Here is a 25,646-nt window from a genome sequence, read left to right as displayed (position 1 = left end):
TCTCTTGGCTCGCGAGGCGAGGACGGGGACGACTACCCGGAGATCCAATACCCTCAGCCGAGGAGTCCCCACTCCCGCCCCTTTTTCGGCATCTGGCGGCGCCCTGCTCGAGGCTTCCTCTTTTCCTGCCCAGCTTCTCCCGGGCCCGAGGGGCGCCGAGTGGCCCCGGCTTCCCGCGACAGATTGCGTGCCCACCTCTCGGTTCGTTCGGGGCTGCGCTTGAAGGAGGAACGGGCCTGGCCGCCCGGCCCGCGCTCGACTCCTCGCGTGCCCCTCCGGCCCCCGGGGCCCACGGCCTCCCCTGACGGGGTGGGGGGCGGGTGCGCGGTGACAGACCGTGCGGGTCGGAGGGGCAGGCTAAGAGGCCGGCGGGGGCCACTCTTCAGGCCTGCGGTTCCCCACGTCCCGCGGAACGGCCGGTAAGTGCCTCTGTCCGTCTGTCTGTGTGTCTGTGCGCGCGCGCGCAGACTGCTGGGTTGTGTAGCTGTCGGACACGTACTCTGCAGGGATGTTAGAAGAAAGATTGCAACTGGTTCCTGGGAGAAGCAAAAATGTTACATGCAGTAAGCGAAAAAGTGCCTATCTTTGCATTGTCACATTATGGTAATCTATTGATCAGGGTTGATTTCACCTTCTCTCTTTACGGAATATTTATCTGCCCACCTAGCACTTACTGGGCCCCAGGGAGTTGTCTTGTATTGTCTCACTTCGTCTTCTCAGCCCAATGAAGTGGTACGTGTTTCCCATTTTACAGATGAACATATTGAGTGTCCGGTCCAGGAATTTGATCGAGGTCATGCAGCTGGTAATCTGGGAAGCTTTGATTCGAATACGATGTCTTTTCTATAGAACTGTATTTCTGCGTCTTTCAAAATAAATATTTAAGGAAAAGGAATACCTGGAGAGTTTCTTCCTGGAAGTAAATTCTAAATATATAGGTAGATGTAGTTTACTTTCCCCTAACATAGACTGATGTGTTTTGTTGCAGCCTAGCCAGATCATTTCTTGGCTTAAGAGTAATGTTATTTTAAAAGATGGCTTCGACACCTTTAACCTTTTTTGCAGTAGGACTGAAGAGAAAGAAATTTCCCCTCTTAAGAAATATATTGGGGAAAACTGCATATTTTCTGAAAAGTTTAATTTTTCTTCTGCAGTTTATTCTTGATGCATACTGGGAACTTGTAGTTGGCTTATTTGCTTGATATTTCCTTATTGCAAAATTTGCTATATTGTGGGACAGTAGCAACACACTTAGTAATTTGTGCATTGTCTTATGCAATATTTCTAAGTTGAGTGTCAAAAATTTGAAGTGTAGAATATTGTACAAAGTTGTATTTTAATGGTGTGATTTTTTCCTTTTATTTATGTGTAGCCATCAATCAATGTTTATAAACAAACTGCCCATTCTCATTTTAGCATTGGCCTGTGCTATTTCTTTCATTGCAATGAAAGAGATGCTTAGGCGATGCTTAGGTTCGCAGTCCTGCGCTCAATCCACTGAGCTACACCAGCCAGGGCTACATTTTTCTTTACAGAGGAAAATGTTGATACATTTCTTTGAGTAATTGAAGCTTCATGCATAATTGCAAACGTTTAAAAAATCTATTAATGCACAATTATAGTACTGTATAATTTTCTCTAGGTTTAAAAAAATTTGTACTCGAATGTTCTTGTAATGTTTGTAGAGAAAATACAAAATTAGAGAGTTAACAAGTAGATGGTTCATACATTGACTTGTTTGGTTAAAATATGAACATGTTGAGCCATGTTTAATTATGTTGAATATGTTACCATTAAAGAATGGTTGTCTAGTCATACTCTCCATGTGCCTCTTTTGAGAGAACTAGCTGTTATAGGCTTATCTCAAATAATGGGATTTCCAGGTACATTATAGACTCAATCTTTTAAGCAATGTTTTAGGTGGAGCTTTCATTCTTAGTTAACCTTATTGCTCCTGAAGGGGTAAACAATGTTTAACAGATGCTAAAAATGAAGTCATGTTTGGTTCTTGACAGTTCCCACAGCTTTCGTTTCAGGTTGTTGTATTATTTTCCTTTGTAAAATTGGCGCTCTCTAGCCTCCCCCTCCCCTTTATTATGAAGCAATTTCAGGCATACAGAAAATTGGTAATAGTGATGATCCATATGATGACCCTCTGGAGTCAACATTTGTTGCTATCTTGCCATATTTGCTTTATAAATATGTGTATTGTATTTTTGGCTTAACCATTTGAAACTACGCTGTAGAGGTCATGATACGTCATGCCTAAATATGTTAGCATGCCTCTTCAAAGATAAGGACATTTTTTTAGATATCCAAAATATCATTATTGTTGATTTTCTTAGTTAACATTTTATTATTGGTAATTAGTTAATAGTTCCTTACTGCTAATTCCTTAATATATTCTAATATTCATCCATATTTAAATCTCCCCATTTGTACTGAACATCTTTTATGGCTTTTTACAACCAACCCCACCAAGCCAGGATCCTGATGAAGGTTTATACATTGCATTTGGTTGTTAAATCTCTGATCTCTTCTAATCTAGAATAGTTTCACCTCCTCCCATGAAAAATACGAGTTTTTAAAGTGATCAAGCTAGTTGTCTCATACAATGAATCACACTCTTGATTTGTCTGATTTTTCTTTTCCCCTCATGGTGTCATTTAAAGTGTTCCTCTTTTCTCCCTTTGTTAGCTAACTGTAAGCTAGGTTTAAAAGGTTGATTAGTTTCAAATTAAATCTTTTTGGGCAAGAATAACTACTAAGTGATGCTGTGTATTTCATACTGCTTCTCATCAGGAGACATATTAAGTCCAGTTATTTGTGATGCTGAATTTTATCACTTGGTTTTGGGGGTAAGGTATTTTTTTCTCTGCCGCAATTAGCAAGAAACGTGTGGCAAGATAAATTAGCATGGTAGTGCTGACCTCTTCTCCATTGAGCTCTTGTGTAATAGTTGTAGCATCTATTGCTGGTTCTTATAAGGCTAACTTTTGAATTTCAGTGTTAACAATTGTTTCTTGGTCTACAGTTAGAAACAAAATCACAGGATTTTGTAAAGTATTCTGGGCAGCTATATGTATTAATCAGATTCTGATTTTGTGGTTTTTAAGATTTTTAATTATGAATTTGAGATGTCTTCTGTTACGCATTGAAAAGAAAAAACCTGGCTTGAGAAGAATGGAAAACACATAATACTTTTTTCATGTATTCTCACTCAAGGAATGTGTTTAAGGTTTTTTTAGCCAATATTTGTTGCACAGGAATAGCTAGAAGTATAATAAAGGAAGAGTGCGTTTATTAAAAAACCATTTGAGAAAACTGTCCATTTTCTGGTGTAATGGGAGTCACTGGATTAAGAGTCAGAAGATCTAAACTGTAGTCCTAATCCTACCACTATGTGAAGTTCAAGAATTAGAAGTTTTGCCCTGGCCAGTGTGGCTCAGTGGTTGGAGTGTTGTCCTGTAACTGAAAGGTTGTGTGTTCGATTCTTGTCAGGGCACATACGTAGGTTGCTGTTGATCCCTGGTCCTTGCACGGGTTCCCAGTCTGGGTGCATACGAAGGCAACTAATCAATGCTTCTCTCCCATCGATGTTTCTCTCTTTCCCTTCCTCTCTCTCTTTAAAAAAGTAAATGAAAATATCCTCGGGTAAGGATTGGGGGAAAAAAAAAAGAGCCCTGGCTCGTGTGGTTCAGCGGATTGAGCGCCAGCCCTTGAACCACAGGATTGCTAGTGGTATTCCCCAGTCAAGGCACATGCATAGGTTGCAGGCCAGGTCCCCAGTAGGGGGCACGTGAGAGGCAATCACACATTGATGTTTCCTTCTCTTCCCCCCTTCCCCTCTGTCTAAAAATAAAATAAATAAAATCTTAAAAGAAACAGAATTACAAGTTTTTTTAAACTTTGTTCTCATTTCATAGTGATTAAGTCAGTAAACAAATTTGATAATGAAATGTGTTGATTATATTTAGAGGTGAACCTCATTTTAATTAAGCCAGATAGAAATAGATCAAATACAGTAATATAAAGTTTATTTCTCAACTAATTAACTGATACTTAGTAGATGATTTCTAAAAAAAATTATTTATTTTTTGAGGGGGAGGGAGGGAGAAAGGACGAGAAGCATGGATCAGTTCCCTTTTGAAAGTGCCTCCACTGCAGGGAAGCAGATGGAACCCACAACCTAGGCAATGTGCCGTGACCAGGAATCAAATGGGTGACCTTTAGCTTTTCTGGTAATGGCCAACCATCTGAGCCACACTGGTCAGGGCAGTAGGTGGTTGTTTTAAGTAAGGGTTCATAACAGGATTTACTTTAACACATTGTCTCATTAATAGTAAGATTTAATTCATGAAACAGTTTACATGAAGTTTTTCCACACATCTTTTGTAAATTAGGATGCACTGTATATGTGGAAATAAAAAAGTTTATTTTATTATTCTTAAGTGTTGTGTGAGGTATGTGTCTATACATGTACACACACACACAGCTGTAAGAAATGTATTGGTATAACTTTGTCTTTTGTCTTGGATATTCCTGAGATTGGTTTGCAACATTGGTTGATTTCCTTTCTCATGGTGGTTAATTACATGATTTCTTTGTAACATCTCAAATTGTTGCCTTTATTATTACTAAATTCTTAGATTGTTTTTTAATTTTTTGGTTATGCTCTGTCTACCCAATTGACAGGAGAATAGGAATAGAATTTTGGGGGGTCCCTCCTGTAACTAGCACACCGCCTTTCTTAAACTGTGCTTGAGTGCTTTGTTTAAGATTCACAGTACCATAGTACCGTAAATTTAAAAAGTACTATATGGATTATTTATCGACTTTGAAGTTGTTTCTAAAGATAATTTTTACTACTATTTGTGTAGGTAGTCATTTAGTGTGGGCTTTAATAAATAATAATGACAAATAAATGAAAAGAATAGTTAAAGATGTGATTTTATCAGTATTCTTTATATAATTTCCAAATTAGGACACCTGGTGGCCACTACCTCAGGCCAAATACCCTTAGACTACTTTGTACCTGCCTCTACAATTGTACTCACCACATTGCATGGTAATAGTCATCTTTCCTCCACTAGGAAATTAGCTCTTTAAGGGCAAGGAAGTATTTTGGTGATTTTTGTGCTCCAACACCTGCAACAATGCTTGGAGCCAAATGTTTTTGTTTTTAATTTTTTAAAAATATATTTTATCGATTACTCTATTACAATTGTCCCATTTTTTTCTCCCTTTTAATCCCTTCTGCCCTGTACCACACCCCACCCTCATTCCCCAACCTTAATTGATGTCCATGGGTCGTACATATAAGTTCTTTGGCTTCTCCATTTCCCATACTATTCTTAACACCGCCCAGCTCCTGCTGGCCCCTGGTCTGTTTATCTACCTACCAATTATGCTCCTTATTCCCTGTACCTTTTTCCTCATTCTCTCCCCTTCGCCTCCCTGCTGAAAACCCTCCACGTGATCTCTATTTCTGAGTCTGTTCCTGTTCTAGTTGTTTGCTTAGTTTGTTTTTGTTTGTGGTTCACCTGATAGTTGTGAGTTTGTTATCATTTTACTGTTCATATTTTTGATCATCTTCTTTTTCTTAGAGAAGTCCCTTTAACGTTTCATATAATAAGGGCTTGGTGATGATGAACTCCTTTAACTTGACCTTATCTGGGAAGCACTTTATTTGCTCTCCAATTCTAAATGATAGCTTTGCTGGATAGAGTAACCTTGGATGTAAGTCCTTCCTTGCCTTTCATGACTTGGAATACTTCTTTCCAGCCCCTTCTGGCCTGCAAGGTTTCTTTTGAGAACTCTTTGTAAGTAACTGTCTCCTTTCCTCTTGCTACTTTTAAGATTCTCTCCTTCTCTTTAATCTTGGGTAATGTAATGATAATGTGCCTTGGTGTGTGCTTCCTTGGGTCCAGCTATTTTGGGAGCTCTCTGAGCTTCCCGGACTTTCTGGAAGTCTGTTTCCTTTGCCAGATTGGTGAAGTTTTCCTTCATTATTTGTTCAAATAAGTTTTTAATTTCTTGCTCTTGTTCTTCTCCTTCTGGCACCCCTATGATTTGGATGTTGGAACATTTAAAGTTATCCCAGAGGTTCCTAAGACTTTCCTCATTGTTTTTGAATCTTGTTTCTTCATTCTGTTCTGGTTGAATGTTTATTTCTTCCTTCTTGTCCAAACTGTTGATTTGAGTCCCAGTTTCCTTCCTGTAACTGTTGGTTCCCTGAATATTTTGCTTCATTTCACTTTTCATAGCCTTCACTTTTTCCTCTATTTGGTGACCACATTCAACCATTTCTGCGAGCATCCTGATTATCAGTGTTTTGAACTCTGCATCTGATTGGTTGGCTATCTCTTCATGGCATAGTTGTATTTTTTTGAGCTTTGATCTGTTCTTTCATTTGGGCCATATTTTTTTTTTTGTCTCTGCCACTGTTATGTAGTAAGGGGCAGAGCCTTAGGTATTTGCCAGGGTGGGGCAACCCTCTTTGTTGCATTGTGGTGCTGTATGGGGGGGGAGTTGGAGGGGAAACAATGCCACTTGCTCAGCTCTCTGCCATCTTTCAGTCACTTCCTCCGCTACCCACAAGGAAATTGAGCCCATGTGGTGCTGATTCCTGGGTGCATGGTTTTGTGTACATTTTAGGACCCTGTGGGTCTCTCCAACAAACTCTTCTTTGAGGCTGGGAGTCTCTCCCATCACCTGAACCCCCACAGGATTTATCAGTCAGAGGTTTTGAGGCTTTATTTCCCTGCAACCCTGGGTTGTGCAGTCTGTGTCACTCCCCAGTTGTTCCTCCCAGTTTATCCACATGCAAATGTGGGACTGCCCAGTCTGCCAGTGCCGCCTTGCCATGCGTCCTCTGCTTCCTAGCTGCTCATCTCCACCTCTCCTACTAGTCTGGATGAATGTTTCTTCTTTAACTCCTTGGTTGTCAGACTTTCATATAGTTTGATTTTCTGGCAATTCTGGTTATTTTTTGTTTTTAAGCTTGTTCTTCTTTTTGGTTATGCAAGGAGGCAAAGTGTATCTACCTATGCCGCTATCCTGGACGGAAATAGGAGCCAAATGTTTATTAACTGGAGAATTGATAAACAGAAGGGACTTCCCTTTACAGTTTTCTAAAATTCTTAAAAGGTGATCCCTACTGAATCACTGATGGTTTACAAAATTAAAAAAATTTACTGGTGTACTTTGTTCTCTCTGGGTATAATTTATTTTATTTAGCAAATTTAAAACAATTCCTACATTCTACATACTGCTTTAAATATTACTTTGAATATACTCATTTAATCATTATTAGCAACCCAATGAATTAGTTACTACTATTATACTCATATTGCAGATGAGGGAACTGGAACACAGAGACGATAAGTAACTTGCCCATGTTCACATTTCTTGTGTGTGATATAGGTGGGACTTGAATTCAGGCAGACAGTCGGGCTGTAGAATCTATGGTCTGAACAGTTGCACCATGCAGTCTCTCTGCTTTTTCGGGGCAACCAGAAAATTTGATTTGCGTTACCAAAGTAATATTACCATTCGTCGAGTACCTACTCCACGTGTGTATTTGAGTGGGGAGAGCACTTCCAGAAGGCCTTGAAGATGAGGCAGCAGTTGAACTAAGTTAACTAAATTAGCAAACCCTGTACATTAACTGATCGTGATTATATTTATTGGGAAAAAATACAGAAAAGATAAGGAAAAAAATAAAAGTAGTTAGCAGTTAAGAGTATGAAGTTGGGAGTCAGATCTGAGTCCCAGCTCTGCTGTTTAACCTCTCTAAGCCTCGTTTTCCTTACCTATAAAATAGAGATAATTGTATCTAACTTACAGATTTTTATGAGGCTTAAATGAGATAACATATTTAATATGTACATAGCATATAAGTGTTCAGAAAACATTATCAGTTATTACAGAAATCTCATGTAGTCTATACAGGTGTAAACCAAAATTAATTTTTGACTGAAATGAAAATAAAAAGCATCGATTTGAACAAAAGGATCTGCAGCCTAGGATACAGATTCAGGTGGCACTCTAAATTGTTCCACCGAGACAAAGGGGAGGCCACCTTTTATAGTGAAAGTTTCTGCCTAGGTTCCCAATTAGGTCTGTTGTATATAAATGAGGTATCCAAATTGTGTAGTTCTCATTAGACAGAGCAGGTCTTGGTCTGTTCATAGAAGGGTGAAATCAGAGTTTCCCTGCAGTGATTGACTTAGATGGCATAAACAAATGGGCATAGTGTGGGAAGCTGAGGGTTCAGTGTGAGGTTCTTCCTGGTATGGAGTAAGTATGTGAAAAGCCCCTGTCAGTAGTTGGCCACTAGGCTCTTATTCATAAAATGTGGGCCTTCTATTGATCATAGACAGTTCATCTCGGCAGATAAATTCTTTATTGTGGTTCCCATCCAGTTTCTATAAAAGGTTTCTATAGAAGGGATCTGTATTTCTCCCTTCTACAGAAACCTGTTGGTAGATAGCATTCATGATCACTCAGGTTTGTTTCTTAGGTGTGTATTGTTCCATGTTGATACTGGAGTAGTTTGGTTACCTGCTACAGGTTAATTTAGTCCCCTGGTACTTCTGAGGTTGGGCTATAGCCAGTAGAGCATCTAGGGTCACCTACCTATTTAAGATGTTCATCAGGTACCTGTTAAATCTGGAAGGTTTTTGAGGCAGATTTTGTCACGAGGCATTAGATTAATGAGGCTTTAGCAGGACCTTTCAACATTGTCCTGTAAATCTCTGGAATAAACAGTATAAAAGAAGTTGGAAAAAGTAGAACAGACATTAATTCTGCAAACATTGGGTAAATCAAGAGCAATTGGCAAAAGACAATTAGACTTATGAGTCTAGTTACCCTGTATCTTCTTGATCCAGATTTATATTCAAACAATTTATTTATAGCAGGAAGAGAGTTCAAATCATTGTAAATTAGAGGGGGTAGTGACTTGGAGTATCATTTCTATTCTTTGTGTAATCATCAACTTGAGTCTTTATAGGGGATTTTAGGCACCTGGTTTATTCAGAACAACAGCTTGACAGTGAGGTACATTAAACAAATTGGGACAGTGGTGAGTAGTACAATTTGCAGTCCAGACTTTAAGACAGTGCTGAGCTTAGTTGGGAATCAACTAAAATATATCAGAAAACTTAAGCCTTAACCAGCTAGTGGTACTCATCATAGAAGTGGAATGATCCTTAAGAGATTTTATGAGTTTAAAGGTTGGTGGTTTTTAATTCTGCCTGGAAAGAGATATTTAACCAAGTACAGCAAGAGGTATTAGGTATGGCACAAAACTCGTCAGGCTGCAAGCAGATAATCTAAGGCAGCTATGTCATCAAGGTCTACTCAAGCCAGGAGGTCTGAAGATCTTTGAGCTCCATAGCTGTAGCAGCTGAGCAGGCTATTCTGTTACTGTTCAGGTTTGGTTTTACATTACACCTAATTGAGCAGTGCCAAAGCTAGTCCATGAGCCTATAGTTCTAAGGAAGCAGTTGTTCTCATATTAATCTCAAAATTCTACTTGCAATCATGTTGGAATGATCAAGATTCAGTGATATCTGGGAAGAGTTTAAGAAAGTGGGCCTGATGGAAATCAGGAGCTAAAAAACAAGCAAACAAAAAAACCCCAACCCATAGTCTTACATGCTTTCTTGTCTTTAAATGTCATAGTCTTGATGACATTTAAAATTGTACAACTAGGTTTATTGCCACATACATAAGATAGTATAGGAATTAGAAAGTACTAACATTCACAGAAGCACTAGAATCACACTCAGATTTACAAAGAGACATAATTTATCTATATATAACTAACTGCAAAATTCGTAATGGTTTATAGAACAAGAACAAAATCCTTATGAACATAATACTAAAGTGTGTCAGCTTATATCAGTTAAGCAAGCAACTCACGTTTATAAGGGTAAAGACCCATACTTTCAGGGGCAGCAAAGTAACAATTCAATTTATCTTTAATTTTTACACATTCCCATGAGTCTGATACTAGTTTCATTGTAATGTTTAGTCTAAGGTAGACCAAAAGACCCAATGAATCAAACTTGCTAGGTTCCAGAATATTGCTGGTTTGTACAAGAATTCTGTTTACCAGAAAGTCATGTTGAAACATTTTCTCAATCAACAATGGAGAAGTTAAGACCAGCTGCCATTGAAGACAGACTCTTCCTCATCAGATAATAGTTTGATCGTTTCTACCAAATTCAAATTTCTTAGTAAATAGGATCAGGTCTCATTTCTCTTCTGTATTCTCTATAGCATCTACTAAAGTGTTGTTGACATGAGTACCATTTGGTGGATGTTACCTAAAAAAGGATTTTTCTGTGTGTATGTGCCTCAGAAAACATGGTTTTATCAAATGGCACACTTTAACTTCAATAACACAATTTATAGACTCATTAACTTTTAAAATTATATTAAATATAGTCCATACTAATAGGTTTTTTAAAAAATGTTAGGCTTATTTTGTCTGACATTACTTAAAATGCATTACACTTAAATATTAGCATGAGGTAGAAGACAAGGAACTCACAAGGGAAGTAATCTTCAAAATACTGAACTTTATTCAATACAGTTAACCCTGAAAGTAAGGTAAGAAGTTACATTCTTAACCTGGCAGACTGACTTGTGTTGAGATATTGTTACAGAACAAACAAGGGGGGCCCGGGACAATATACTATTATTGAAAAAAAAAGCCCCCAGGTCCATCATGTCCGCCGCCAGAGGAAAGACGTCTCTCAATGCCAGAGATTTGTGAAAAGGAAAGGAAATGTTTATTTAATGCTATACAGACTTAAAGTAGTGACCTAATGTCTTCACCAAAATCCTAACGTTCCTTAAGACACCCACAAACAGACACAGTCCTTCCTTCCCCCTTTGCCCAGTCCAGAGTACCGTATCTCAGGAAAGGAAATAGAAGTCCATGGCTCAGGCAGTCCTCTGGTTATTCCCAGTTAGTACTCCATCTCAACTGGGAGACCTCCCTGGGTTCCCGGCACCCTCAGCTGTGTCGCCGGGATTTCTACTAAAACCAGGTGGTGGTTCCCCCTTCTAAAGCTGCGGGGGTCCTACTCACCCAAAACTGTCTGCTTCTCCCCCTGCACAATGGCTGCAGTGGGGGAGGGTTGCCACTCTGCCAAAGCCGAGTGGCAGTTCCCTGCTAAAGCCGCATGGTGATTCTCTCTCTCAGGGCTGCGGGAATCTCCACTCTGTCAAGGCCCCGTGGTTCTCCTCTCAATGGCCGCCGTGTCTGGGTTTAAATCCCTGCGCCAATCTTCCTCTGCAGCCCCATTTCCGACTCCTCCTACAATCATCTACAGATGCCAGCACTCATATCCTTCCAGCTTTTCTGGTCGCCATTGTGGGTCTGGGCAGGTGTGACCCCATGTCATGGAGCCAATCTTCTCCAAGCTCCCACGGAGGTGCTGTAACTTGGGGGACCTGCCCCCCAGTTATGCCTTGGTGGGGTAGTTACTTCCATTCCCCTAGCTCAGAGCATGGCCACAGCTATTTAACATATCTAAGGCTATAGATATGTTAAATGACCACACCAGAGCTTAATTACAAGGCTGTTGCTATGCAAAACAGCTCTCAAAGGCCCTGCTCCATGTGTCCCTTCCAACCCACACCTGGTGGGGAAGGGGTGAAGACATCTTAAAATCTCCTGGACACCTTAAGTTCTGGACCCCATTTCAAATGCCCATTTAGGGTCCCCCCTCTTGGCTGCACCCTGTAACAATATTACTTCTATCGGAAAGAAATTTCTTATATTTGAAATTACCTCTTTTCAGTTGAAAATATTGAAAAAAAAGACAGTACATATCCTAAATTTTTCATAAAGATTATACACAACAGTTTTTCTTAGCCATCAGTTTTATCTTATCATGTTGCTCTAAATCACCTCAATTGAAATAAGTATTTTCCACTTGAATAACTGAACAAATAATATATGAGTTGAAATTTTTTCTAGCAAGATAAAAGAAATGATTCACATTAAAAATGATGTACCTTTCAAGTCCTGGCTGGTGTGGCTCAGTTGGTTGGAGCACTGAAAGGTTGCGGTTTGATTCCCAGTCAGGGCACATACCTACGTTGTGGGTTCGATCCCCAGTCTTGGCATGTATAGGAGACAACCACTCATTGCTTGTCTCTTGTATTGATGTTTCTCTCTCCCCTGTCTTCCTTTCCCCTTTCTCTCTCTCTAAAAGCAATAAAAAAATGTCTTCAGATGAGGGTTAAAAAAAATTATGTACCTTTCATACATTAGCAGCACTTCATTCTACCAGGACATTCAAATTTGGCTTCATTGACTTACCAGAACCAAAGAAAAATACATATGGGTCCAAAACAGCTCCTTATACAAGGGAAATGCAAAGATAAGTTCTTTTAAATAACTCACAGGGTCTCAATTAAGGCAGGTTTGTATATTCCTCAATGTAGTCATAGGGTTTTTGATAATGATTTTGTAAGGAGACAGTTGATATTTATCAAAGGGAATAGGTCTCAGGTTAAGCAATACCAGGTTTTGGGCCAGGGCACATGAAAGAATTCAACAAGTTTCACCATTTGAATTTTGTCTGTCTTGCTGGTTTGTTTTACAAAACCAGAGGACTGGGAATAAGTGCAACGGAAATGCTGCAATATTGGTCAAATTTTGTATACCTTGTGTAGAATTTGTCTTGTAAAATGGGTCCCCGAATTTCTTTGGGGCTCTGGAGGGATTTTTCCAGCAGGGAAAATTCTTTCTTGAGGTATTTTAGTAACTGCTGTCTCTGTGGCCCTTCCACATGGGGTTGCTTCTGCCTTATGAGAATAAATACAAATCATCACTAGTACATTGCTATCCTTGGAAAGGGGGCAGTTGGACAAAACCCATTCCAAACCTCAAGCAAGCCATTAGTTTCATTTCCCCTCTTTGTAAAGAGATTTCTGTACTTTAGTTATCCATTTAATGTACTTTAGTTATCCATTTAATTGTGGTAACAAAGACTTTACAAGCAGTTACCAATGGTTAGGAGCAAAATTTAGCTTTTTTAAAATTAAGATTTGTTTTACCTAAGCAATAAAAGACCTGATAATGCAGAGCACAGGACATAATTTTAGTAAGACAGTAAGACATAAAACCTTTTCTTTTATAGTTTCTTATTAAGGGCATACCAATAGTACAGGAAAACATTGTCCTTTTAACACAGAAGGAACTAACTTTGCATCAGTTGTGATATTTAATTTCAATTAAGTTCATTTTAATCACATTTTGCTTGAGTACACATCAAATTCCTTTCTCAGGATTTCTTTTCCACCCTTCTGCACCTTTCCTTGTCCCTTTTAGTTTGGTTAATTCTAAATGAGTAAGAAGAGACAATTTAATTAGGATAAACCATTTTCTTTTAATTCTTTAAAAAATGCATTTCTGTCCCTTATACCTTTTTTTACTGAAAACACATTATTTCCTGCCATATTAATTAGAATTCTTACACCTTAGAAACCTTAATTTCTAATGGTAACTAAAAAGTAAGCAATCACCATTCTTAGATTGGTCAGTTTATGAATACATTTCATATCCTCTAGAAATATAGGTCTTTTACTGGCAAATATATTTTATACTTTTTAGAAATATACTTCTTCAACAAAGTATAAAACATTTTCATTAACAGCCAAATTTAGCTTTTAAAAAAGTAGACTTATTTAACAGGTAGTGTTTCCCAATTTGGAAATGATTTAAATATTTAATGCATTTAACCTGACTCATCATTTGAACTTAACTGGGCAAAACTTTCAAGTTACCAAAAGATTTTGGGAAACTATTTTTAAGTCTACATGCCATACCTGCAATATACATCAATATATGTGCATAAACACACAGACACAGAGATTTCCTAGTTTTCATTTTAAAATGCTAGCTTTTGTATCTGAGATAAAACAGTACAACGCTCAAAAGAAAAACTGGATGCAAATTATGTTGGTCACAGATGGACTAAGTTAATGTTTTGCTCATGTGGATGAAGTTTGCATGCTGTAAGAATTTCTTTTTTAAAATATTTTAAATTATTTTATTGTTGTTCAATTACAGGTGTCTGCATTTACCCCCCATTACTCCCCCTCTACCCCAGCCAAACCCACCTCTCTCCCTTGCTTCGACCCCCACTTGGTTTTGTCCATGTGTCCTTTGTAGTAGTTCGTGAAAACCATTCCCCCATCCTCCATTATCCCCTCCCACCTCCCCTCTTGTTACTGTCAGATTGTTCTTAATTTCAATGTCTCGGGTTATATTTTGCTTGCTTGTTTGTTTTGTTGATTACGTTCCACTTAAAGGTGAGATCATATGGTATTTGTCTTTCACTGCCTGGCTTATTTCACTTAGCATAATGCTCTCCAGTTCCATCCATGCTGTTGCAAAGGATAGAAGCTCCTTCTTTCTGCTGCATAGTATTCCATTGTGTAAATATAGCACAGTTTTTTGATCCACTCATTTACTGATGGGCACTTAGGTTGCTTCAAGCACTTGGCTATTGTAAATTGTGCTGCTATGAACACTGAGGTGCATAGGTTGTTTTGAATTGATGTTTCAGGGTTCTTAGGATGTAATCCCAACAGTGGTATTGCTGGGTCAAAAGCAGTTCCATTTTTCGTTTTCTGAGAAAATTCCATGCTGTTTTCCACAGTGGCTGCAGCAGTCTGCATTCCTACCAACAGTGCACTAGGCTTCCCCTTTCTCCACATCCTCTCCAACACTTGTTTGTTGATTTGTTTATGATGGCCATTCTCACCCGTGTGAAGTGATATCTCCTTGTGGTTTTAATTTGCATCTCTCTGATGGCTAGTGATGCTGAACATCTTTTCATATGTCTCTGGGCCCTCTATATGTCCGCCTTGGAGAAGTGTCTGTTCAGGTCTTTTGCCCACTTTTTAATTGGGTTGTTTGTCTTTCTGGAGTGGAGTTATGTGAGTTCTTTTTATATTTTGGAGATCAAACCCTTGCTTTAGGTGTCATTGGCAAATATGTTTTCTCATACAGTTGTTTCTCTTTTCATTTTAATGCTATTTTCTTTAGCTATGCAGAAGCTTTTCAATTTGATGAGGTCCCATTTGTCTATTTTTTCCTTTATGTCCTTTGCTGTAGGAGGCATAACAGTGAAAATATTGCCATGTGGAATATCTGAGATTTTCCTGCCTATATTCTCCTCTAGGAATTTTATGGTGTCACAACTTATATTTAAGTCTTTTATCCACCTTGAATTTATTTTTATGTATGGTATAAGTTGGTAATCAAGTTTAATTTTTTTGCATGTAGCTGTCCAGGTTTCCCAACATCATTTGTTGAAGTTGATATTTTTACTCTGTTTTATGCTTCTGTCCCCTTTGTTAAGTATTAATTGACCATAGAGACTTGGGTTTATTTCTGGACTCTCTGTTCTGTTCCATTGGTCTATGTGTCTGTTCTTATGCCAGTACTATACTGTTAGATCAAAGGGATTTAATTGATACCTTCAGAACATTTCATCCCAAAGTATCAGGATATACAAACCTTCCAAGTGCATATGGAATGATTTCTAAGATAGACCACATGTATGGACAAAAACCAAGTCTCAATAAATTTAAGAAGATTGAAATCTTATTAAACATCTTCTTTGACCATAATGCTATGAAACTAGAGATCCTCTGAAGAACACTGAAAAACAGCCCTGGCTGATGTGGCTCAGTGGATTGAGCACTGGCCTGTGAGTCACACAGGTGCTGGTTTGATTCCCTGTCAGGGCACATGCCTGGGTCGCAGGCTAGGTCCCCAGTAGGGGGTGTGAGAGAGGCAGCTGCACACTGATATTTCTCTCCCTCTCTTTCTCCCTCCCTTCCCCTCTCTGTAAAATAAATAAAATAAAATCTTAAAAAAAAAAAAAAGAACACTGAATAACACGCAAAGGCATGGAAGCTAAATAACATATTATGAAACAATGAATGGATCAACAATGAGACCAAAGAAGAAATCAGAAGATACTTTGAAAGAAATGAAAATGAGGACACAACATGCCAAAATATGTGGGACACTGGGAAAGCAATCCTAATATGGAAATTCATAGCATTGCAGGTCAAAAAACAAGAAAAAAGCTCAAATAAATGATGTTACTTCACACTTAAAGGGACTTGAAAAAGAACAACAAACAAAGCCCAAAGGAAGTAGAAGAAAGGAAATAATAAAGATCTGAGCAGAAATAAACAAAATAAAAGTGTAAAAAATTATACAAAAAAACAAAAACAAAAACAAAAACCAATGAATCCAAGAGCTGGTTCTTTGAAAAGGTAAGTAAGATGGACAAATCTTTAACCAGTGTCGTCAAGCGAAAAAAGGGAGAGGAATCAAATAAATAAAATCAGAAATGAAAGAGGAGAAGTAACAACTGATAAAAGAAATACAAAGTACTGTAAGAAAATATAATGAACAATTATGTGCCAACAAACTGGGCAACCTGGATGAAGTGGATTAATTCCTAGAAACATAACAATTTTCCAAAAATAAATCAGGAAGATTCAGGGAATCAGAACAGACAGATTACACCTAATGAAATTGAAGCAGTAATCAAAAAACTCCCAACAACTAAAAGCCATGGCTGGGCAGTATGGCTTCAAAGGTTAATATTACCAAACATTCTGAGGAAAACTAACACATCTCTTGCTCAAACTGTTTCTTAAAATTGAAGAAGAAGGAAGGCTCTCAAATTTATTTTATGAGGCCAGCATTATCCTAATTCTAAAACCAGATAAAGATGCTACAAAGAAAGAAAATTACAGGCCAATATCCCTGATGAATGTAGATGCTAAAATCCTCAACAAAATATTAGTAAAATGAGTAATGCATGTAAAAGATCATGTACCATGATTAAGTGTGATTACTCTGGGAATGCAAGTTTGGTACAGCATTCATAAATCAAAAAATGTGATCACCATATAAACAAAATGAAGTGTAAAAACCACGTTATCATATCAATAAATGCAGAAAAAGCTTTTGATGAAATCCAGCAGCCATTCATGATAAAAACTCTCAGCAAAGTGGGAATAGAGGGAACATACTTAAACATAATAAAGGCCATATATGACAAACCCATTGCCAGCTTCATACTCAGTGGGCAAAAACTACAAGCATCCCCCTTAAGATCAGGAACAAGACAGGGATGTCCATTTTCTCCTCTTTTATCTTACATAGTACTAGAAGTGCTAGTCACAGCAGGCAGACAAGAATAAGAAATAAAAGGCACCCACATTGGTTAGGAAGAGGTAAAAGTGTCTTCATTTGCAGATGAAATGATACTGTACATAGAGAGGCTGAAAGATTCCACCAAGAAACTACTAGAACTGATAAATGAATTCAGCAGAGTAGTAGGATACAAAATTAATATCTAGAAATCAGTTGCATTTTTATATGCCAATAACAAAATAATGAAAGGGGAATTAAGAAAATAATCCCATGCACAATTGCTTCAAAAAGAATTAAATACCCAGGAATAAATCTAACCAAGGATGTAAAAGACTTGTACTAGGGAACTTACAAGACACTGAAGAAAGATATTGAAGAAGATACAAATAAGTGGAAGCACATACCCTGTTTATGGATAGGAAGAATTAGCTACATTAAAATGTCTGTACTACCCAAAGCAATGTATAGATTCAACTCAGTTCTTACCAAATTCCAATGATATATTTCACAGAACTAGAAGAAATATTTCAAAAATTTATATGAAGCCACAGCAGGCCCTGCATAGCAACAGTGTTCCTGAAAAAGAAGAGCAAAGTTGGAGGAATTACACTACCTTATACCAAACTATACTACAAGACCGTAGTAATTCAAAGAGCCTGGTATTGGCATAAAAACAGACTCATAGGTCAGTGGAACAAAATAGAGAGCCCAGAAATAAACACACACCTTTATAGTCAATTAATATTGACAGAGGAAGCAAGCACATACAATGGGCTAAAGAGAGTTTATTCGATAAATGTTGGGAAAATTGGTCAGATAACATGCAGAAAAATGAAGCTAGACAAATGAACCTCCTAACACCACAGCCAAGAATAAACTCAAAATGGATTATAGACTTAAATATTAGACCCCAAACCATAAAAGTCAGAAGAAAACATAGGCAGCAAAATCTTAGACATTGCCCGTAGAAATTTTTTTATCAGATATATCTCCCCAGGCTAAAGAAACTAAAAAAAAAAAAATAAACAAATAGGACTGCATCAAACTAAAAAGTTTTTGCACAGCAAAGCAAATCACCAACAAGACAAAAAGACAACCCACAGAATGGAAGAACATATTCACCAATATATCTGATAAGGGGTTAATATCCAAAATTTATAAGGTATTTACAGAACTGAACACCAAAAAGCCAAACAACCCAATTAAAACATGGGCAAAGGAACTGAATGGACACTTCTTAAAAGAGCACATACAAGTTCCCTCGAAGATGAAGGTGTAGGTAGAAACCCTTTGCTTCCTCACACAACCAAAAGGAGGATAACAACCAATTTAAAATCAATAAACAATCAAAAGCTCCAGAAAATCAAAGTGTATGGAACTCCAACAATCAAGGAATTAAAGAAAAAAATCAACCAGAACAACCAGATTGGTAAGGTGGCAGACAGTGAGGTGGCTTGAGGGGTGGGGCTGGCTGCGAGCTCAGCGGACTGCATGGGAGTAGCTGACTTAAGGGGAAAACTGACACTCACAGTTGACTGTGGGCTTAGGTTGGTGTTGCTGCACATTGAGAGTTTCTCCCAGTCTAATATGAGAGTTCCTTGAATAGTGCTCTAGAGACAAGCAGGTGAGTTGCACTGTTCCCTCTCTGGCCCCTCCCGCACAGGCAGCGCCCCAGCGCAGCAAAGAGGGTTGCCCTGCAGCAAAGAGGGTTGCCCTGCCTGGATGAATAACTAAGGCCCTGCCCCCTTATAACTTACCAGCTGTGCCAGGACAAAGAAATATGGCCCAAATGAAAGAACAGAACTTCAGAATTAAGAGATGAAGAGATTGCCAACCTAGCTGATGGAGAGTTTAAAGCCCTGGTAATCAAAATGCTCACAGAATTGATTAAGCTGGGTCAAAAAATGAAATAACAAATGAAAGATACCCAAAATGAAATAAAGCAAAATATTCAGGGGACCAACAGTGACAGGAGGAAAACCAGGATTCAGAGCAATGATTTGGAATAAAAGGAAGAAATAAACATCTAACTGGATTAGAATGAAGAAACAAGAATCCAAAAAAATTAAGAGAGGCTGAGGATTCTCTGGGACAACCGGAAATGTTCCAATATCCAAATTATAGGGGTGCCAGAAGGAGAAGAACAAGAGCAAGAAATTGAAAACTTATTTGAACAAATAATGAAGGAAAACTTCCCCATTCTGGCAAAGGAAATAGACTTCCAGGAAGTCCAGGAAGCCCAGAGAGTCCCAAATAAATTGGACCCAAAGAGGACCACACCAAGGCACATCATCATTAAGTTACCCAAGATGAAAGACAAAGAGAAAATCCTAAAATCAGCAAGAGAAAAGGAGACAGTTGCTTACAAAGGAGTTCCCACTAGATTATCAGGTGATTTCTCAAAAGAGACCTTGCAGGCTAGAAGGGGCTGGAAAGAAGTATTCCAAGTCATGAAAGGCAAGGACTTACATCCAAGGTTACTCTATCCAGCAAAGCCATCATTTAGAATTGGAGAGCAAATAAAGTGCTTCCCAGATAAGATCAAGTTAAAGGAGTTTATCATCACCAAGCCCTTATTATATGAAATGTTAAAGAGACTTATTTAAGAAAAAGAAGATGATCAAAAATATGAACAGTAACATGACAACAAATTCACAACTATTAACAACTGAACCTAAAACAAAAAACAACAGAAAACAAAAAAAAAAGCCAAGATGAAGACATAGGTAGAAATGCTTCACTTCTTCACACAACCAAAAGAAGGATAACAACCAATTTAAAAATAAAAAGCAACCAGAATGGCCAGAAAATCAAATTGCATGAAACTCCGACAACCAAGGAGATAAAGAAACGTTCATCCACACTGGTAGGAGGGTGGAGATGGGCAGCTAACAGAGAGAATGTGCAGCAAGACACTGACACATGTGGGTGAGGCAGGGACTGGCAGTCCTGGCAGCCCCACATTCACATGTGAATAAGCTGGGTAGAACAACTGGGGAATGAGCCAGACCATGAAACCCAGGGTTTCAGCACTGGAAACTAAACATTCTGGCTGTAAAATTCTGTGGGTGTTGCAAAGGTGGAAGAAACTCCTAGTCTTACAGGAGAGTCCGTTGAAGAGGCCCAAGGAGTCCTAGGACATGCACAAAGCCACCAGCATGGGAATCAGCACCTGAAAGGGCACAGTCCACTTGTGGGAAATGAAGGAAGTGAAAGAAAGTGGGGTGAGAGCCGAGCAAGTGGCATTGTTCCCTCTCTGACCCCTCCCCCACAGAGAGCACCACAATGCAGCAAAGAGGGTTGCCTCACCCTGGTGAATACCTATGGATCTTCCCCTTACAACATAGCAGGTGCACAGAGACAAAGAAATATGGCCCAAATGAAAGGTCAAAACTCCAGAAAAGAACTAAGTGATGAGGAGGTAGACAACCTATCAGATGCAGAGTTCAGAACACTGGTAATCAGGATGCACACAGAAATGGTTGAGTTTGTCATAAAACAAAGGGAGAAATGAAGGCTATACAAAGTAAAATAAAGGAAAATATACAGGGAGCCAACAGTGAAGGGAAGGAAACTGGCATGCAAATCAATGATTTGGAACAAAAGGAAGAAATAAACATTCAGCCAGAACAGAATGAAGAAACAAGAAATCAAAAAAAATGAGGAGAGGCTGAGTAACTTCTGGGACAACTTTAAATGCTCCAACATCCAAATCAGGGCTGCCAGAGGAGAAGTAGAGCAAGAAACTGAAAACTTACTTGAAAAAATAAGGAAGAAGAACTTCCTTAATCTGGTGAAGGAAATAGACTTCCAGGAAGTCCAGGAAGCTCAGAGAGTCTGAAAGAAATTAGATCCAGGAAGAATCACACCAAGGCACATCATAGTTAAGTTACTTAAGATTAAATATAAGGAGAGAATCTTAAAAGCAGCAAGAGAAAAGGACATAGTTACCTACAAAGGAGTGCCCATAAGGCTATTAACTGATTTCTGCAAAGAAACCTTAAGGCAAGAAGGGGCTAGAAAGTATTTGAAGTCATGAAATGCAAGGACCTACATCCAAGATTACTATCCAGCAAAGCTATAATTTAGAATGGAAGGGCAGATAAAGTGCTCCCCAGATTAGGTAAAGTTATAGGAGTTCATCATCACCAAGCCCTTACTATATGAAATGTTAAAGGGACTTATCTAAGAACTAGAAGATTAAAAACTATGAACAGTAAAATGACAGCATACTCACAGCTATCAACAACTGAACGTGAAAAGCACAACTAAGCAAACAACTAGAACAGGAACAGAGTCAAAGAAATGGAGATCATGTGGAGGGTTATCTTTGGGGAGGGGGATGAAGGAAAAGGTACAGGGAATAAGAAGCATAATTGGTAGGTATAAAATAGGGGGAGGTTAAGAATAGTGTAGGCAATAGAGAAGCCAAAGAACCATAGACATGAACTAAGTGGGGTGCAGGTTGGAGGGGGATGAAGGGAAGAGAAAAAATTGTGACAACTGTAATAGCATAATCAATAAAATATACTTAAAAATGATTTAAGTTTTCTTGCTTGGGAGGTTATTAAAATTACAGCAGTCCAGGGAAGAATTGTTGACAGGGTAACCTTTGGAAGATAAATAGCTGTTTAAATGTAATTAATTTATCAGGATGAGATCTCTTACTCAAATATATTTTATAACCAGATACCTTGTGTTGAATGGTACATGACATATAGTAAGCTGTCAATAAATACTTGTTGAAAGAGTTAATAACTTTAGGACTGATGTGAGAGAATTCAGGATCACCCGTGGGCCACTTTAGTGATAAAATCTGGGAGTAAGCATTGAGCTTTAGAAAATACAACAGATAACTGAATTATTCTTAGGGTATCAATGGTGACCCAAGACTAGTGAAATATGTCTTTGGAAATACTTTAGCTAAAAGGGGAGGGAAGGTCTTTTTGGAAAAGACAAGAAATTACTGGAAAATTGTATCTGTAATCTTTTATGCCCACTAGAAATTTTTAAATAATCTAGGGACATAATTAGATAAGCCCACAATAATAATTACATTAAAAGAAACTTCCCTGCTTCCCAGTGAAAAACACATTTGGGCTAAACCACATATCAACACATACTTTTCTTCTCAGAATCTTTCTGTATCCCTGTTCTTCTTTTCCCCATCGTCATATCTCTAACCTTTGCATAGACATAACCTAAATGTTCTTAGCTTATTTCATTTGTAGTTAATAAATTGGCATTGCCATTGGTTAATCTGATACCCACTCTAGGTTTTGTTTTGTTTTGTTTTTTTAATTCTTGCCTTCTTGCAGATGGGGTGATCACGTAGGGAAACACGACTTCTTTAGAATGAGGAAACGTCAGCCTGTTTGGAAGCAAAGACAGGTGGTGCAGAACTAATAAAGGAAGGCTTAATTGGAGGCTGTGAAAGGACCTGGTGGCTTAGATGTGGTTATGCAGAAAGATCTCAGAATGGAAAGTTGTAGAATTCTTGGTCAGATATGGAGGAGGCTTGAGTAGTTGTATTAGTTAGGGTTCAGTCAGGGAAGTTGAATTGTTGTGATATTATGTAATTAGGGATTTATGAAATGAGAAAGACCTTACACAGTTGTGGGATAAAGGAGAATTGTCAGATCAGAAAAAAAGTCACTAATCAGCCTTCCTGAAGCAGTGGTGCCATGGTCAAGTCAGAATTTGCAGGTGACTCTGAGAAGCCAGGAATGCCTAGCTGCTGGATTTGGGATCATGTAGTAGAGCTGGGGGAAAGTTCATGAAAAGTTATTGCCTCTGCATAGGTACCTCTTTTATGGTCTTCAGTCAAGGTTTTGGTGGTGGACCTGAAGTTGCTGTTTAGCCAGCAGGGTTAGCAGAAGAGCTACATGCAGAGGGGAGAACAGAGTATACAGTGGAATCCATTGACAACTCCGCATCTGTGTGTGTAGCCATGGTCTTGTGATAATAATTTCCTCCTTTGCATAAATCTAAACTTGAATAATGTGGGAAGAGGATTCTGGGAAATGCAATTTCAACTTACCCAAGTTTACTACAGTACAAACTTCACAGCAGATAAAGGTGGGGATGTGATAGATGCAGAGTTCATGGTGATATTTTTACACATCTAGGTTCATCCTACTGTGAGAAAGCAAGTTCTTTAAATTCTCCAAGACTTTTTCCTCCTGTTTGAAATGGAGAGATAATATCTACCTTATGGGATTGTTATTAGGATTAAATGAAATGCTTGTAAAGCATTTAGCACAGTGACAGCAATTTGCAAACTGTCATAAATTTTAGCTTTTGTTGTAGTAATTGTAGTAGTAATGAGAAGGGATTGAGAAATAAGAAGGGTGTAATTTGAAAGGGGACAGAACGAAGGGGAAAGAAAAAAGGGATGGAGATAGGATAAAGTAGGAGTATCAGTTCCTGTATATGAGAACATTGTTGTCTACCTGCAGAGAACACATTTAAACATGTAGAGTAATTAGGAAGCTACTATGCAAGGTAATACCCTTTAAGAAAGAGGGCCCTGCCATGATGAGTGTAGGCACAGCAAGTGCTGTCATTCTAATGTAGTGAAGGTTAGGTGATAATGTATGTCAAGTGCCTACCACACTGATAATCCATAGAGAATAATTATTTTCCACTTCTATCATTTATAGAGGGAAAGCTGGCCAGATGAGGGGGGATAGGGAAGGCATGAGCTGGGTCCTTAAAAGGTGGTTTGGACAAGTAGAAAAAAGGGAGGAAGTATTTCAGACAGGAGAAATAAAAGGTGGATATCAACAAGGCATGCAGCCCTCCATTGGCACAGCTTATACTTGTTGACTCTTCTTTCCTTTGGGTAACCTATTTGTAATTTTTAGAGATTGTTTGTTTTTGCTCCTGCTTGGGTCAGTTGCCCACCTCTGGACCATTAGTCAGTTATGGCCTTTGCTAATTTGGTGACACTCGGTAATCAAGTGGGTGGTCTAGCAGTGGTGGTGGTAGAAGGGACAAGTTTCTAAAAGAAGGCAATTATGGATGAATAACTTCAATCCTTCCTTTTGTTATATTCTGTATTATAATTTTGCCATGTTCTTTTCAGTTCCTGGAATTAAGCATTTTTTTTTTTGTATAATTAATACTTGTTTAGATTTACCATGTCTACCAGTTTCTGGCTACCTTTTGTTCTCCTGGAATCACTTTCCTTCCTTTTGAAGTGTTTTTTAGAAATTCCTCAACTACGTGTCTGCTGGTGATAAATTATGATTTCTGTTTGTTGGAAATCTTTAGCTCTTGTTCTTGAATACTTCAGTTGTGTATGAAAATGTAGATTGGTGGTTATTTTTTGTTCAGCATTTTGAAGATATATTATTTTGTTATGTTTTCTGCCATATAACCAGACATAAAAGACTATATGGATGGTTTAAAAATTTGTTTAAGCCTCACCTAAGGATATGTTTATTGATTTTAGAGAAAGAGGAAGGAGGGAAGGAAGGGAGACAGGAAAGGGGGGAAGGAGGGAGGGAGGGAGGGAGGGATGGATGGGGGGGGAGAGAGAGAGAGAAACAGAAACGCTGATGTGAGAGAGAAACATCCATTGGTTGCTTCCAGTGTGGATCCCAGTGGGATCAAAGGGCCTCAGGTCCTAGGGACCTGCCACCTAGGTGTGTGGTCTGACTGGGAATCAAACCTGCAACCTTTTGGTGTACAGGATGAAGCACCAACCAACTAAGTCACCTGCACAGGGCTTTATGGAAGTTTTAATACTTTTTTTATTGTTTGGTAATAGAGTATATAAAATAGGTTTTTGAATGGGAGTATTCGCATTGGTTTTCTTTTTCCTTACAACTTTAATTTTTAAAATTCACTTTCAATAACTATTCAATTATTGAAAATCTTAAGACTGTCAAATGGAATCAGTAAAATAAGCTTTTAAGAAATTTGTAATCTAGTTTTAGTTATTCATCTGCAAATTGGGATATATGGTTTGTCCTACATACGTGCAAAAATTATGTAGCTAGATGGAGATAATTGACATGAACTGTACATTTAAAGTATGATTTGGGAAATTTTGACATGTATATATCTGTGAAATAATCCCTTTATCGAGATAGTAAACATATTCATTATCTCATATAGGTTCTTCCTGTTCTTTGTAATCCTATCATTATCTTGCCTCTATCCATTGTGCCTAGGCAACCAGTGATCTGCTTTTTGTCATTGCAAGTGAATATTCACCTGCTGATGAACATTCAAGTTTCTTTTATTTTTTAAAATATTTTATTTATTTATTTTTAGAGAGGGAAGGAAGGGAGAAAGAGAGAGAGAGAGAGAAACATCAATGTGCGGTTGCTGGGGGGCTGGGGGCCATGACCTGCAACCCAGGTATGTGCCCTGACTGGGAATCGAACCTGTGACACTTTGGTTCGCAGCCTGCGCTCAA

General features: G+C 38.4%; 1 protein-coding gene across 1 annotated transcript in view; it reads left to right on the top strand.

Annotated features, from left to right (window-relative positions):
* Positions 1-292: 292 nt before the first annotated feature.
* MAP3K2 (mitogen-activated protein kinase kinase kinase 2) overlaps positions 293-25,646 on the top strand; it is a 75,366-nt gene continuing 50,012 nt past the window's right edge. Inside the window, exon 1 of the mRNA XM_045825865.1 lies at positions 293-419. The gene's annotated coding sequence lies outside the window, so the exon portion shown is untranslated. The remainder of the gene's footprint in view (positions 420-25,646) is intronic.

This window comes from Phyllostomus hastatus, unplaced genomic scaffold (genome assembly GCF_019186645.2).
Source record: "Phyllostomus hastatus isolate PE091 unplaced genomic scaffold, TTU_PhHast_1.1 phas_scaffold_60, whole genome shotgun sequence".
NCBI lineage: Eukaryota > Metazoa > Chordata > Mammalia > Chiroptera > Phyllostomidae > Phyllostomus > Phyllostomus hastatus.
Note: the sequence above shows the minus strand (reverse complement) of the source record. Positions and strands in the feature narration are given on the sequence as shown.